General features: G+C 47.4%; 2 long non-coding RNA genes across 2 annotated transcripts in view; one reads left to right on the top strand and one right to left on the bottom strand.

Moving 5' to 3' along the window:
* Positions 1-15,493, bottom strand: part of LOC122210641 — a 142,451-nt gene extending 126,958 nt beyond the window's left edge. Inside the window, exon 1 of the long non-coding RNA XR_006198179.1 lies at positions 15,304-15,493. This is a non-coding gene — a long non-coding RNA (uncharacterized LOC122210641). The remainder of the gene's footprint in view (positions 1-15,303) is intronic.
* LOC122210714 lies at positions 15,395-16,531 on the top strand. Its single transcript, XR_006198197.1, has 2 exons — positions 15,395-15,763; positions 16,190-16,531. It is a non-coding gene; the product is annotated as an uncharacterized LOC122210714 (long non-coding RNA).
* Positions 16,532-16,886: the final 355 nt, after the last annotated feature.

Here is a 16,886-nt window from a genome sequence, read left to right as displayed (position 1 = left end):
ACAAATACAGAGACTACTTCCAAAACTTGTCCAAGGACACAGCTAGTTAATGGCAGAGCTGAGATTAGACCCCAGTTCCCAGGCTCTCAGGCCTATCGTCCTTGAACTACACACAAGTTTTCCTCTCAGACTGAGTTTTATCTATAAACCTAGAGTACTTTGCCCTAAGCTATTCCTGTCACATAGGATTTGAATAATGCCGCAGAGGGACTAATACCCAAACAGAAGCACAAGTTGAGCACTCATCACAGCACTGCGTGGAATACCACGCGTGGAATACTTTTCATTTCCATACCCTATACACTACTGTTGCTACTCAACATTCACTATGGCATAACATTTGTGAAGACCGGAGACTAGAAGTTTCTCCAGACTCTTTTTACAAGACCTTCAGACTACCGTCTTTAAGAGGCTGTCACTCCAAGACCTAATCTTCTATTCACAACGTTAGAATCCTCTCCAGGGGCAACTCACTGTGGTGTCACAAACAAAGGATTATAACTACTTGAGGAATAAGCAGCGGAGAGGCAAGATCCTGTTTCCGTATCAGTGTTTCTGGAAAATTTGTTCTTAAAGAAGACACAAAACACAGCAGCCACTTGATCCTCACATTTAATAAAAACAATAACGCCTAACATCTCTTGAGGCTCTTGGTGAATCCCCTGTCACGTATGTGACCCCAATTAACCTATGCGACAATCGTTCAAAAGAGAAATTATGCACAATTCACCACAACGGGAAAGCAGTTAGAAAGCTTAACTAAACTGCCTAGCGTTGTTACGGACGGTGAGTGGCAACGCTGGCCCTTCCTCCAAGAGAGGTGGAAGAGGCAATGAGATATTCAAAATACGAAATACGATACAGACACATTGCATAGCCTCGTTCGGAAAGAAACCACAAACGTCAGATAAAAAGGGGTCGTCCCTTTCACAGACAAATGTCCCAAGACCTGGAGAAGTTAAGGGACTGTTTTCCAAACTCCCAGAGCTGGTAAGTAGCAGAAGAATAAACTATTCGTTTCTCATTCACACTCTAGCACACTGGCCTCTAAGGTAACCTCAGTTATTACCAAGCACCCAGTGTATGCCAGGGACAGATCTGGGTGCTAACTTACCTCACTGAATCCTTGCAATAATCTCACAGGGCAGTCATCACAATACCCATCTTACAAATAAAGAAACTCACAAAGATTGGAAAGTTAGAATATGCCAGAACCTAAACACAGGGCAGAGTCTCCCTACTGCTGGCTTGTTCCCTTTATCTAGATCAAAATATGTACCAACCAAATTTTTTTTTGAAAGACTGAATTTGCCTTCATCATCGGGGCACCTGGATGGCTCAGTCGATTGACCATCTGGCTTAGGCTCAGGTCATGATTTTGCACGGTTCGTGAGTTCGAGCCCCGCCTCAGGCTCTCTGCTGTCAGCGGAGAGCCTGCTTCTCTCTGCTCCTCTCTCTGCACTCTCTCAAAAATAAACATTAATAAAAAAAAAAAAAGTTGAATTTGCCTTTATCGTCATCATCAAAAAAAACAAAAAAAATTCCACCCACCTACCCCTGTGCTTCAAAGATCCACTATGTGATTCATTCTTTCAAAATCATGATATTATGGAAGAGAAGGCTAATTGTCCCTCGGCTTCCACTTTCCCTCCACATTCCTTAGCCCAACTTGCAGTCAGCAGTGGATGGTGAGAAGTGGACCCATACCATTCTGGCCTGAGCCCCAAGACCACGGCTGTGCCTCCTGGGCACACTTTCCCTTTCTTGATGGCTGCGTGTTGGCATGGAGTGAAGGAAACGTCACCTATGCGGACAAGGACAACACCCTAGGAGAGGGAGGAGACATGCAATGGAAGAAATGGAGAAGAAGTGAATGGCTGTATGGAGCAGACCCACATGCCAATCTGGGACACCTACCTCATACTATTATCTGAGACAGAAATGAAATTCTGTCCTCTTCAAGCCACCAAATCGTTGAACAATAATACCCATTGTTTCAAGCCACTGAGTTATACTGTCACACAGCAATATCTGCTGATGCAAGTAGCAGATGGGACCTCTCTCAGGAGGCCTTTTCATGGTTCTGGCAACAGGAAGTGACTGACCAGTTGAAGCAGGAAATAATCTATTAAGAGAATAGTGAGTAGTTTACATAATCAAGGGAAGGCCGGAGAGGCTGCCTCGGGAAAACAGGCAGGGAAAAGGGCCCTTGGGCAACTCGGAGACACACTCCTGTGGCCACTGCTGGACACTGACTGGACACCAGAAATGACACTGGGGACTGGACCCCACTGGGGTCACCATGGCCACTGCTGCCCTGGAATCCACTGTTGTTGCTGCCAGAACAAACTCCCCCACCATCCCCTATTCCTTTTTGAGAGAGAGAGAAAGTGTGAGCGAGCAGGGGAGGGGCAGAGAGAGAGGGAGGGAGAGAGTCCCAGGCAGGCCCTGCGCTGTCAGTGCAAAGCCCGATGTTGGGCTCGAACTCACAAACTGTGAGATTATGACTTGAGCTGAAATTGAGAGTCAGACGCTTAACTGACGGAGCATCCAGGTGACTCCTTCCAGATTCTAAATCCAAGCCAGACGATCTAATTGGCCACACCTAGATGAAGTACCCAAAGCCTTGCCTTCGGGGGTATATATCTGGCTTTTCCAGCCATTCTAGGCCCACCACAACTCCTTTGGAAAGAGGTTCAGATGTTGGGCAGACAAAAAAATAAGTGAAAATAATAATAATAATAGAAGTTGCAAAGCGTCCTCCCAGAGGAAAAATGCTTCTACAGCAATATGGTTCTGTAGAAACTCTTCAGTTTGAAAAGTGCTCTCAGAGGGCGCGTGCTTCCTCCCAGCTCATTATATCCAACCTCCTGGTTTGTCTTCACCGGGACTCTCAGTGACAAATGACTGAAACATAATTAAAACTATGTCATGCTTTTTAAAAAGGAGGAGAGTTATTGGCTCAAATAAGTAAAAAGTACAGATAGGTTGGGGTTTGAGGCCTGAAAGGTGTCACTGGGGCTCACTCTTTTCTCTGTTCTGCTTTCCCTGGAAGGCCCATCATCCCCACACACCTCCCTGTGTACGAGATAACTTCTGCATCCTGAGGCCTGTATCCTGTTGCAGGCTTTTTTACCTCAGACCTGGCGTTCGTTGTCTCACCGCTCAAAGAACGAAGAGGTGGACACAAAATAAAATGAGCAGCAGACAAAAGTTTATTAGAGTATAAGATCAGAAAGTAAGAATAGTATAAAAACTCTTTACAGAGAGGGGGCATCCAAAAGTGAGTGCCCGCGGACTATAGGCAAGGGACAATGTTTTATAGGGTTTGGGTCGGCCCCGTCCTTCTCCCCTGTTTCTTCTCAGGTTCTACCCTCATTGGGCAGGTAACTCTAAATGTCTAGTCGTTCCTTGTTGATCGGCTCATTTCTATTGTATGAGGGGCGGTCTATGACCAAACGTTCCTTGTGGGTCATACATTTTATGGGCTGCTACTTCTTTTTAGTTAAATTGCTGAGGGAAACTTGAGGGGGAGTAGGTGGGGTCTGTTACATTCTGAAGAGGAACTTTACCCCTGAGGGGGTTTGCTGTGCTCAGATGACGCTCCCAGCATTGTTCCGAAATATGTGTTTGTCCCCACCCAGGGACCTCGGGTCCTAACGTTTCCCTCTCTGCCTACTGAATCCTGTCTTTTCCTATCATATCCTCTCTCCTCAGTGTACCCAGAGAAAAATGAGAGCCTCTGCCCCACAGTTTATAGAAGCTCTGGCACTAATTGGTCCATGTCCCTTGCTGACCAGCCACTGTGGGCCTGTGGTACAATGGTCACATTCCCGTATCTGCTTCCCCACAGGGACAGTGAGTGCAGCAGGGCAGTTTTCTCAGAGAAAATCAGGATACGACCACCAGAGGAAGGAGGAAAGGAAACAAGAGATGCCTGTCAAAGGGTTGAATTGACATCTAGCCTAGGGCCCTAGGGGTTGCTAAAGAGGTTGAAGAAAAACATCATCACACAATACAAACCAAATAAAGAAGCCCCCCTAAATCAGAACTTCCTCCCATCTTCTGTGAAGCTTAGCTTTGCATCCACAAGTCAAACCTGAATGTTAGTCTAAGAGGATAAACGCTGTCTGCTTGCCAAATGCCCCCTCAGGGCAGAACCGTCCCCCGGGGAAAAACCACCCATTAGAAGGCACAAGAACAGAGAGGAAGCATTCTAAATCCTCACCAGGAACAAACCCGAGTCCCCTGGTCCAGGCGGGGCCCCCCCTTCAGCCCTTTGCTGGGGGCTGGGGCTGGCGTCAGCCTGCCAGGGTCTCCCCTGCAATTCAAGGTACAGGCAGTCACACATTTTACCACATACTGAGTGCCAGCTGCAGACGAGGCACCACCGGGCGCCTGCCGGCCCTTCCTCACATCACCGCTCTGCCACAGATGTCAGCTTCCTTTTACAAAGGGGGAAACCGAAGCTCTGAGAAATGAACTGCCTCCAAACCACCCTTAGTAAACGCTCGAACCGAGATTTGGAACCTTGGCTATCAGACTCGAGTCCTCGCCTTTTCTGAGGCGCCCTGCAGCCTGTTTCCACTTCAGATGGCTCTCTGCATGCAACCTACCATAACTTACGATTTATATGCCAGTTTCTATTTTCTTTGAGGTCTTATTTTAGATTTTCTTTTTTTTTTCTCCTGGCACTTTTTGGTTTCTGCTTCGAGAGTTTAATGCCTTTATCGCTGTGGACCTCAAACAACAAAGAACCAAATAACAATAATGCCTTTTGCTCATCCTCTGTGAATGACCATACTTCACTCTTTGTCTTGAAGACTGGGTCACTTTCAAGATTTTGTTTCATGATTTCGTTTGGAATTAGGGGTTGGGGGGGTTCAGGCCACTGCCTGGATTTAAATTTATCATCTTAGAGAATTCATAGTATAATGAAGGGGCTTAGGCTTGGGACTCAGAAGACCTAGGCTTTCATGTGGGCCCTCCTACAAACTTGCTGTGTGACCTTGGGAAAATGATTTAACGTCTCTGAGTCTCACTTTTTTTTTTCAACTATAAAATAGGAGGCCCGGACGTATTAATCTACAAGTACCCATGTGCTCGCTTCGGCAGCACATATACTACAAGTACCCTCCTAGCAATCTGATGAAGACACTAAATCTGAAATTAATTCCATGAAATATTTAAAATAGTCTGCAAATAAGTAGCAACTGCCGCTTTGCAGGGAAGACACTGGCAAGAGCTCCTCTGTGTGGAATAACAGCTCACAGCTGACTTTAGCTATGTTCCAAGAGGACAGAGAAGGGGGTAGGGTCGTGTCACCTGAGTCTTGATATAAAAGTTAATTAAAAATGCATGCCCAGGCTGAAGGAGGACACCTAGTGAATTAGTGATGGCCCTCGGATGTCTACATTTCAGGGGTGACAGCATGGGTACAGAAGGCACGAGGTAGGACCCGGAGTGAGACCCCACCAAGGAACTGTGTAACCGAGCGCCTGGCTCAGGAGGCCTTCCTCACCCGGTTTTGGGTGTAGCCACGGTGCAGAAGGAGCCTGCCTCTGAGTATTAGGTTAACATGATTCATTTAGCAGGAGCAGGAGGCAAACTCCGTGCCTCCCACACCACCAGGGCACACATCTCGTCTTGCAGCCTGCTGGCTACAGAGAAAATACCAACCCTGCTGTCAAAAAGGGGAGCCTCGCAGCAGGAGCAGGAACCCTACAGAGATGACAGAGTAGTCGGACCCCCCCACCCCTGCCAGGAGCCCACGACCTCTGGAAGCAGGGAGGAGTTTGTAAAGTGGGCACACACACACACACACATACCCCTTCCTACCAGTCCCTGGCACTCCCAGGCCCTAGCACAGCTACTGGCAAAATGATTCTTCCGTTCTTAGTCCTTAGAGGGAGTCTCCAATGGATCCTTCACAGTCCAAGAATTTGAAACTCACCAGAGCTGGAGGGAACCTACCTGCTTTCCGGAGTAAAGGTGGTGGGGGGGGGGGGGGGTGTTCAAGAAACCCTCCAGGGAGTAATGAGAGAAAGGAGCGTCTTCCTCTTTCTGTTGTGCTGTGGGCCCCGGACTGTGAGCCCCACCTGGAGGGAGAAGACCCAGAGGGTGTTGGGAAATTACCCAGGCCCTCCCTGGCCCCTGGAGTCCTGGACAAATCCACAGGCCCTGGTCATATGCACAGGGAAAGTCAGTCCCAAGCAGTGGCTGCGAGGAGACAGTTCAGAGAATGATTTAGCCCGAGGAAAGCAGGGAGAGGAACGGCCCCGGGCTGACGAGGTATCTGGAAGACGCCAGGCCAGTCACCGAGGTTGGGAGGTGGAGAACCTAGAACTCTAGGATCACTGAGCATTTTGGGGTCATCAGCCACCAGGGAGTTAACGCTTGGAGGGTGGATGAGTCTGTACAGAGTGAGTAGATGAATAACAAAAAGCCTCATCCTGAAACATCCTTTGTTGAGATGCTAGGTTTTCTCTGCCAGGTCACTTTCCAGTTTTTAGGAAGGGCAATGATGATGATTATCACATATAAACTTTGCAACAACTTTAAAGTCTCAGTTAAAAGAACAGCCAGCAGGCATTCCTCGGCACCTTCCAAGCTTTGACAGATATGCTGGGAAGCTTCACTGACTCCCCCAGGCCCAAAGGGGGCTTCCTTCATCCACTCAACACATATACGTCTTTGACTTCAAGCCTTCATCGGCTCAGTTTATCCTTGTATCACAAGTGCCAGAACAGTCTCTGGCACATGGAAGGGAGTCGATAACTGTTTTATGAATGAATGAATGATTTAATCATCAATCTTTCTACTAAACACTCAAACCCTTTTTAAAAAACCATTTCCAGGAGCCTGGGTGGCTCCGTTGGTTAAGTGTCCAACTTCAGCTCAGGTCATGATCTCAGACTTCATGGGTTTGAACCCTGCTTCAGCCTCTGTGCTGACAGCTCAGAGCCTGGAGCCTGCTTCAGATTCTGTCTCTCTCTCTCTGTCTCTCTCTCTGCACCTCCCCCACTTGGGTGCACGTGCGCTCTCACTCTCTCTCTCTCTCTTAAAATAAACATTACCAAAAAATTAAAAAAAAAAAAAAAGTCTTTATCCAAAGAGCCTATACCAGTGCCTGTCATACAACAGTTGCTGAATAGGTGTTTCTGAATGAGGTAAAATTATCCAAAGCCAACAGCAGGCAATGTTTGCTCCCTGGCTGCCGGGGGAACAGTTTGCTCCCACCCAACACTCCCCACACCTCCCCTCATTCCTCACCTAAAGGTGAGGTGAATTTCTGAGTTGTTTTCTAGACAAGCAATATAGTCACTTATTTCTCTTCTAAAGACATGTGTGCAAATTATTTCTTTTGGCTAAAGATAAAACCAGGCAAGTGTCTACCCCCTCCAACAGCAGAGAAATAAACACAGGACATAGTAAGGATACAGCGTAAAGGAGGAGAATATGTCTACCTGCTTTAGTTAATTTGAAGTGCTGATTTCCTAAGCAACTGTGTTTGTAGAATTATAACTGAGGATGTCCAGACCTCCCAGGCTTTATTTGGTGGATGCTATCAACCGCCTCCATTGATCCCCTCGGCAGCACGGGCTGAGCAGGACAGCACCTTCACCACCAAATCCGCATAATAAACATAATTACTACTATCAGGGTGAGTGACAGAAACCCTGTCATTAAAACTGTTGTGTAATCTTCCTTTTTTGTTTTCGCCTATGGTAAATTAAGACCATTTTCCTCCCCTCTTGAAAGGATTCAGCTGTCCTTCTCTTTCTCTCCCCCCACTCCCATTCCCCATCCCCTGATATCCCAGCCTTCTGCCCCCCCCCTTTGCTTCTCCCTCCCATTCCCACATCCACCAACCATTGACTCACCTCCCCACTGTTCCTCTCTGGGATCTGACCAGAAGCGTCCCCTTTTCCCCTTTAATTTAGAGTCGCTGCATCCTCTCCTTTAGTTAGGACACCGGGAACCATGACCCACCAACGCCCACCCCAGAGGACTACCCAGGCCTCGCTTCTTGGAATTTGCTTTGAAGGTAGCGTTTCTGCCACGTGCAGGCTTCCGAGGGGAGACCTGTGCGTCGCCCAGGATTGCGGGCTGTGGTTTCGGTGGCACGGGAATGAAGCGGGTCTCGTTTAGAACCGATTGGTGAAGCCTGTGGCCGAAGGTTAGCCTTCTGCTGCAAGTTAACGGCCAGCTCTGAAAAGCAAGGAGTCTGAAGCAGAAACTAGCAAGCCCACGTGTCAACAAAAAAACTAAACCCGATTATAACATAACCATTTGTATTCATTTCCTAGGGCTGCAATTACCGCAAATTACCACAAACGGCAGGGCTTAAACAACAGCAATCCGTTCTGTCGGAGGTCTGGAGGCTACGCGTCCAAAGTCAAGGTGTCCGTGGCTGTCGTAGCTCCCGAGGGGAAGATGCCTCCTTGCCTCTTCTCCGCTTCTCTGGCTCCGGGCAATCCTGGTGTTCCCTGGCTTGTACTGTGTCACTCCAACCTCTGCCCCCTTCTTCACATGGCCCCCTTCCCACTGTGTCTCTGTGGGTCCCCCCTTCTTTTAAGCACACCATTCACTGGGTGTAGGATCCACTTTCATCCACTGTCATCTCATCATAACTAATTACGCCTGCAAAGACTATTTCCAAATCTGAGGTTCCAAGCCGACATGAATTGGGGTGGGAGGGTGGATGAATTTGCGACTCAACCCAGAATACTATTTAAAAGACTTAGGGAGAGGGGCACCTAGGTGGCTTGGTGGCTTGAGCATCCAACTTCAGCTCAGGTCATGATCTCACGGTTTGTGAGTTTGGGCCTCACAAGGGGCTCGCTGCTGACAGCATGGAGCCTGCTTCGGATCCTCTATTCCCTCCCTCTCTGCCCCTCCCCTGCTCATGATTTCTCTCTCAAAAAATAAATAAACATTAAATTTTTTTTTTTTTTAAGACATAGGAAGATAGGTTTTAAAAATACATTTTCTCCATGGGGCACCTGGGTGGCTCAGTCGGTTAAGCGTCTGACTTCAGCTCAGGTCATGATCTCACGGTTTGTGAGCCCAAGCTCTGCATCGGGCTCTGTGCTGACGGCTCAGAGCCTGGAGCCTGCTTCGGATTCTGTGTCCCCCTCTCTCTCTGCCCCTCCCCAGCTCACATTCTATCTCTCTCTTAAAAATAAATAAACTTAAAAAAAAATGTTTTAAAAAATACATTTTCTCTGGAGTTCTTCATATTCTCTTGCATATCTTTCAAATATCATCTAGAGAAGGGAAGCCACGAAGGGATATATTTCAGGGGGTGTTTTGAGGGGGAGTTAATCCCAAAGAGTTCCCACAAAGCTAATTTAAATTTAGGGGCCTGGAGGCACCTGGGTGGCTCAGTCGGTTAAGTGTCCGACTTCGGCTCAGGTCATGATCTCACGGTTCGTGGGTTCGAGCCCCACGTCGGGCTCTGTGCTGACAGCTCAGAGCCTAGAGCCTGCCTCGGATTCTGTGTCTCCCTCTCTCTCTGTTCCTCCCCTGCCCTCATTCTGTCTCTCTCTCACTCTCTCAAAAATAAAGATTAAAAAAAATTTTTTTTTAAACAAAAAACAATTTAGGGGTCTGAAAAAAATCTCAAAACAATCCTCCTTAATGTTTTTTCAGCTCAGTGTACACATCTCCTGGCTGGAAAAGGGCCTTTCCTTCTGTGCCCCACCTCCCCCAATCCCCCTAGGGGTGGCCTTAAGGAGCTCATCCACCCGAGTAGAGGGGGACACACTGTAAGAAGACCGAAAACATCAAGGGATGGCAGAGCAGAGGAAAGATCCCTCAAAGCTTGCAAAACTTCATTTTAGAGTGAATTGAAACTTATTTGTATAAGCTTTTCTTAAACTTTAAGTCAAAAATATTCAGTAACTACAACTTAAGGTTGCCTTCCTATTTAAATCCGTAGTTCCTACGTCCTTACAATCATAGTGAGAGAAAACAGTCAATGATCAAGATATTTCAGGTCCAAACTCTGATTTCAAAAACAAAAACATAAAGATAAACAAAACCATTTTTTTTTTTTTAAAGTAGTGGTTTCAACCAGAAGTGATTTTCCCTTCCCCCACCCCCTAGGACATTTGGCCAGATCTGGAGACATTTTTGATCGTCAGGACTAGGAAGGTGGGTGCTCCTGGCATTTAGAGATCAGGGGTGCTGCTAAACATCCTGCAGTGTACAGGATCCTTCACAACAAAGAATGATCTGGCCCAAAGCATCAATAGTGCCAAGACTGAGAGGCTACTACCTAGTTTGTAGAAAATCTTTCTAAAACCACGCTTCGATCATGCCTCTCTCCTGATCAAATGGCTGTACATGATCTTTGAGAATTCAAGTCCCTTTGCCTTCCAGAAGTTTCCTGAGGCTGCCTTTCCAGCCTTTTCTCTCACTCCTCCCATCAGGAACCCTTCTCACCCACCATCTTGGGTCGGCACCGTCCTGGCTCAAGCCCCTCACAGCTCACCCTACTTTGCAAATGTTTCCCCTCTCGCAGACTCGAACCTTACCTGTCCTGAAAGGATCGGCTCAAGTTCCACCTTTCCAGAAAACTCTCTGGGACCAGCCTTGTCCAGTCAGTCTCATCTTGCATCAGTGTCCCCTCACTCAAAACACTCCGGCCACACCAGACACACTAACACACAAGCTCTTTGCCACCTCCCTGCTCCTGGCTTCCCATGTGGATGGCTTCTCATCCTTCAGGATTCAACCATCACTTCAGAAAGGCCCTCACTGACCCTCCTATTCACTGCCCAAGTTCTCCATCACCGCTCTGTTTAGTTCCTTCAGTATTTATCACTCTATAGTATCCTGTCTGTTCACAGGCTTCCTTTCTTCTTTCCTGCCTTTTTCCTCACACTAGAATATATCCTCTGAGGCAAGGATATGTCCTTGTCCTGCTTGTTCATCAATATGTCCCAGTACCGTGGGTCTGATTCAAAGTACGGGTTCACTAAATAGTCGTTGGACGAATGAACAAATGAGTGAATGCCCTCATTCATAAGCAGATGTTCTGTCACCGAACTCGTGAACATACATCTCTGTCATTCTCAATATCACAGCTGCCCCACCCCATAGGCCAGCTTGGTGCAGTGGGTACCTATCGAGTGAGTAAGTGCCTGCCACAAATTTAATATCTCCAGAGCTTACATTCTACTATTTCTAGATTTAGACTCCACAGCAGACCTGCTTTAGAGTTAATTCCAAATGGTTGATGGTGGAAGCAGGAAGCAGCATTCTGACAGATTGGGTGAATTATCTGGTAGGCGCTGCATTCTGATGACTTCAAAACAGCTACTTAGGGTTTATGGCACTCATATGCCTTATTATCACTGGGCTTTATATTCTTGCCAGGGAGAAGTGTGCAGTGGTCTATTTATCAAAATCTGTAGTTTGCCGTGCAAAGACCTGGCAGACAGCCGAATGGTTTTCCTCCCGGGGAAGTTACTTCTTCCCAGGGCCAGTTGCAAAGGATAATCATCATCGTATTCACAAGGCAATTTCTTCCGCTCACCTGTGACAGAAATACCATTTCCTGATACATCTCTTCCTTCTTTTTCACGGTTGTGGAATTTTTAGGTGGGACACGGCCACCCAGTTCAAGACCACATTTCCCAGACTCCTTTGGACTGAGGCATGTCCACGGACAAAGTTCTGGCCAATGGGATAAGAATGGAGAGTACCCGTGCACCTTCCTCGTGGTAAGCTTGAAAGTTGAGCTCCTTCCCCTTCTTTTCCTCCTCTGGCTGAAATGTGGATGTGGTAGTCCAAATGAGGGCGAAGTCCAAAGATGGCAGAACAATGAGGAAAAGGCAATTGGATCAATGACATCATAGCTGCTGTGCAGACCTGTATTGCTTAAGCTCAGAATTTTATTTAATTGACTGTTATTGGGGGTATTGTTCCACAAGACGGTCTGACAGCCTCACCCCTTCCTACCTTCCCCACTAACACCCCTGTTTCTTCAAACCGAGGTAAAGGGTAGGCGAAGGGGCATGCCCACATCGTTCAGGAAGATCAGCAGAAATGCTAACCTGGAGCCAGTACCTCCTGGGACGTGTTTTCCTCAGCTTCCTCTGCCACCCAAGCTTTCCTTTTACTGCCTATCCTTGGCCTGCTCCTAGCCCCTTCCAACCCTGAGCTTGCCCACGGGCACTGATCAGGTGGCACAACATAATCTGAATAAAGGATATTTTGAGAGACCCCGAGCAGGCTTATCTCCTGCCAGCAGTGCTTTTTGCATTCTCAGATAGAGTCACTGGGTTCCCCTTCCTCAGCTTTCCCTGAGGTTTCCGGTACTGCAGGACAGTTCCTTCAGCCTCTAGATGCCTCCAGAACTGGTGACCTGAGCCTGTCACTGTGGATTGTTTTCAGGTTATCAGAAACACCTCAAAAATTAAGACTATTTACGGAATATCAAAGGGCTTTCAAACGGTCTCCATTTACCTTTCCTCATTTACCATCTGTTGAAAATAGACGACTGTAGTGTCCGTAAGTGTTCTAAATGGAAGCAGCCAAGGAAGAAGGTGGGGCGAGTCAACATAGTCACACAACAAATGTATATTGAGCACCTGCTCAGGTGCCGTCCCGGGCACTGAAGATACGTCTGCAAGCAAGACCGATAAAGAGCAGCCTCATGGAGCCCCCATTTTAGTGGGGAAGGCAAACAAGGAAGAAGAGGAACAAGGAAGGAGAGAGAGAGGAGAAGGGGAGGGAGAAGGGAGAGAAGAGAAATTAAACAATTTTGTATTGTGATGAAAGCACCATGAGGAAAATACAACAGGAAATGGGTCAGGCAGGCCTCTCCCAGGAGATTCTGAGCTGAGGCCTGAATGACACCAAGCCAGTGGTGGGGATGATGGTCTAGGGAAGGGTTCTGGAAGACAGAACGGCAGGTGCCAGCGCCCTGGGGTAGGAACACCTGAGTGTGTTGAGGAGCCAAGAGAAGACAAGACCGCTGTGACTACCGTGAAGTGAATGAGGAGGATAAAGGCATGAGATGGACTTAGCTCGAGGTCCTTCCAGCCCCATGAAAGTTCACACATGGAGTTGGAAAGGTGTGTCTGGAGTTCAGGAAAAGAGATGAGAAGCTTCCCTTTATTTTATTTTATTTTTTTAATTTTTTTTTAAATATTTATTTATTTTTGAGACAGAGGGAGATAGAGCATGAACGGGGGACGGTCAGAGAGAGAGGGAGACACAGAATCCGAAACAGGCTCCAGGCTCTGAGCTGTCAGCACAGAGCCCGATGCGGGGCTCGAACTCACGGACCACGAGATCATGACCTGAGCCGAAGTCGGATGCTCAACCGACTGAGCCACCCAGGCGCCCCAAGAAGCTTCCCTTTAACTAATGTCCTTCCTGAGAAGAGTGGAGCTTCAGAAATCTCTGGAAATCTGGCTTTAGTTGAATCCAGTCAATGTCTTCTAGAGAACATTCTGCCTGTGTTCACATTTGCACATCTGGTGCCTATGGTCATGATGGTTAAGTATTGATAACTGATAGCATCGCTTGGCTTTGGTGTTGAATGTATCCTCTCCCGCCGTCTCTAAAATATGTACCTTCTAGCACAAGCTGAAAGTAAAGCTGCTTCTACTAAGCCTGAGTACTTAATAGAACAATTCATTCTGAAACCAGAGCCTAGACTCTAAAACAAAAGATTCTTGCCTTGAAATCCTTTCTTTCCTGCATTTATTCCTGACATTACAGCCCAGATGGCCCAATCTCAGCCTTGACCGACCCAAAACAGAGGTTCTGATTGGATCTCTGGGATGACTGAAATGAGTTCATGGGAGTCACTTTCTATATCTGGGCCTCATTTTTATCATTGAAATGAATACAAATACCTTAGAGACTAATGTTAGTTAATTGGCAAGTAGACTCTAGAATCTTTTTTTTTTGGTAAATCATGATGACTTCTGCCTCTCTCTGTGGCATACCTCCCATTCTCTATAATTTCACCAAAATTACTGCTCGTTGCTCTGTGGTTAGTTATTTATCCATTGCCTGGGCAGCCAAAGGGGACACCGTGATGGACAGGATGGCCATGGATCCTGCCTTCAAGATGCTAAGGCTAGTGGAAAACACAGATACTGAGCAAGCAATTTCTGAAGTAAGTGCCATGCAAGAGAAATTCAGGTCCCTTTGGAAACAGCCATCTACGATGTCCAGGCCTGAGCTTACAGAACTCGATTCTCCTTGAAGGTCTCATCCACTTTAAGAAATTTGGTTCTATCCTTTGAAGATTGTGTTGCTTCGTGATGAACTGAAGAAAATATAGGAGCACCTAGTGTTGCCTACTGTCACACTGTCTCCGGGACCATGGGCCTGCTCATCTTTCTCTAAATATACTTCTAAATGATGTAACAAAAAGTGATGTGGTGTGGTGGAAAGGCCCAGCATTTGGCCCAAGATGATCTGGGCTCAAATCCCAGCTTTGCCTCTGAGAAGTCCCCACACACTCTGAGGATAATAACTACCCCACCCCCAGCCCCACCCCCACCCCCACAGGATTACTGTGAGCATCCATGTGATCATTTACATGAAAATGCTTTGCAAATGACAGAGCATTATTCTCATGTCAGCTGCTATTTCACGAGTCTTAGCGTATTCTGGACTTCAGTTTTTCTGACACTAATATACAGATTCCTGCTATTCTTTTGTGACACCCTTCATGTTGTGCCCCTCCTTCCATCTTTTGTTTGTGTTCATTTAAAATCAGAGCTATGGCGGCTTTCCCTCTACACCACATTGCCTGCTTCTGCCTTTTCTTTCTTGGGATCTTTGGTAACGGTACAGATAGGACGCTATTTAAAGGTTCATAACCTTCCCAGGTCCTTTCCGTCATCCACAAATCCAAACCCCAGACATCCCCTTTTCCTTTCCATCTACCAGCTTGGAAAATCAGAAAACTCCTTTTAACCCACATCAAAATTATCTCTCTTGGCCTGCTGCCAACTAAGGATTAGCACAGCCCTCAGCTTTTCCATGAAATCTATCCTGTTTGGTGGTGGTCCCGGAAGAACTACATGGAAGCCGTGAGGACCAGAATTTCCTCAAGAGTCTGATAAAGCGGCTCAGACAACCTAGCAGAGGTTTATCTGGGGACTCCTCCCACATCCTGAAGCTGTGTTAGGCCTCCAAGACACCCGTCCCAACAGACCTCATCGAACCCGGAAGCTGGGCCTCTGTTTGCTGACCACTCTAGAACTTGGCCTCGGCCTCCCAGGCAGCTCAAGGCAGGATGGGGGCAAGGTGGGAGCCAACTCCTACCTGATGTAGGAGGCAGGCCATTTCTCCCAGCACCCTCCAGAGGCAGCTCAGGCGTGAGCTTCCCTTTTTCGTCCAGACAGGCCAGCACTGACCCTGGTGGCCACCAGCCAGCAGCATTATCACCTTCTCTGCTCCTGACAATCACAGGGGGCTTTGCACTGGGTCGCCTGGCATCAAAGCAAGAGTGTCATAATCCTCCACTCGGGAAGTCCCAACGGTTGCCGGGTAACACGATAGGCAGGGACTGGGGAGAGTTTCGGAAGGCAAGCAAAGAGAGGCTGTGGATTAATCTGGAGTTTGACACAAACACGTGAAAACTCAAGAGAGGAAAAGCCCACAGAGAGGAAATTGACATCACTTTTTCCCACTTCAGTGGAAGAGATCTCTGGGAAATTGCAACTCAGACCCAACTTCTTCACTGGAAGTGTCTTGCTGCCAATGACAGTGAACACGGAAGCCAGTAAGATGGGTGACAAAACTTCAGGTTGTGACCAGGAGGGAAGGGGGCAGCCTGGCGATGCCGGCATGAACACTGCTACGGAAACAGCCCTTTCTGTGCTGTGGGTACCTCGGCTGGGGTCCTCATCCCAGCATCCACAGCCTGCCTCTCTGCCTGAGCTGTGTGGTCCCAGGAAACACACACAAAGAAACATACACAAAGGGCAGCCCATTAAAAGGATGCAACTCTCCAGCAAAGAACCCAAGCATGGAGGGGCTGTGGCCACACATGGGCTCTCAGCCTCTGACCTCTGCTTTACCAGGGGACAGCACCTTTCTCTGGGGTGACTTATGAGCAATCCCGGGGGGGAGTGTGCATGCGTTTTCAAACAAAGACACTGGAGCTCTTTGGTCACTGCTCAGGACCCAGTCTTCTTTCTTTTTTCAGCCTTCTTAAATCAATCTACCCATCTTCCATAGTCATTACCAAATGTCACCGAATCCTCTGTGGCCAGAAACAACTACTGTTTGCTTGAAACACAGCTTCGTTTATATGCTGGAATATGACACATCTTAGAAACGGCAAATCAAGAAGCATTCTAAAAACTAAGCACTGGCAAGAAAACAAAATGTAACTTTATATTGTCCAAAACACCAGACCGGGAAATACCATCATTTTACACTCGCTGCAATCAGAGCCATTAATGGACCTCATCTTTCTAATTCTGAGTACAGTTTTAAAATGTGTGCCCTGTAAGTTCCGGCAATTAAAGCCCGGGGTTTTTGTTGTTGTTTTGGTGATGAGTGCAGAACTGTTTAAGGATTTCTTGGAGTTGTTTAGTGTGGCCTCATTTTCTCTTTTTCTTTCTCTCTTTTTTTTGGGGAGGGGTCAGGGGGGTGGGGTGGGGTGGGCTATGGTAATATTGACCCATGAGGATTTACTTAAATCCTCCTTGGTTATAGGCCTCCAAAGACAAAGCCATATCCATGGCAACCACAGGCGACCCAGCAGAAGAGAGAGCACATTAGAGCCCGAGCATAATAGCTGTTTACTGATGACTAAGGTCTTGAAAGCAATACTGTACATCCCAACTCCCGGCTCAGGCAGGACTCCAGCCCATCCTCATCCTCCAGACCCAGCAATC

Source organism: Panthera leo, chromosome A1, assembly GCF_018350215.1.
Source record: "Panthera leo isolate Ple1 chromosome A1, P.leo_Ple1_pat1.1, whole genome shotgun sequence".
Taxonomy (NCBI): Eukaryota; Metazoa; Chordata; class Mammalia; order Carnivora; family Felidae; genus Panthera; species Panthera leo.
Note: the sequence above shows the minus strand (reverse complement) of the source record. Positions and strands in the feature narration are given on the sequence as shown.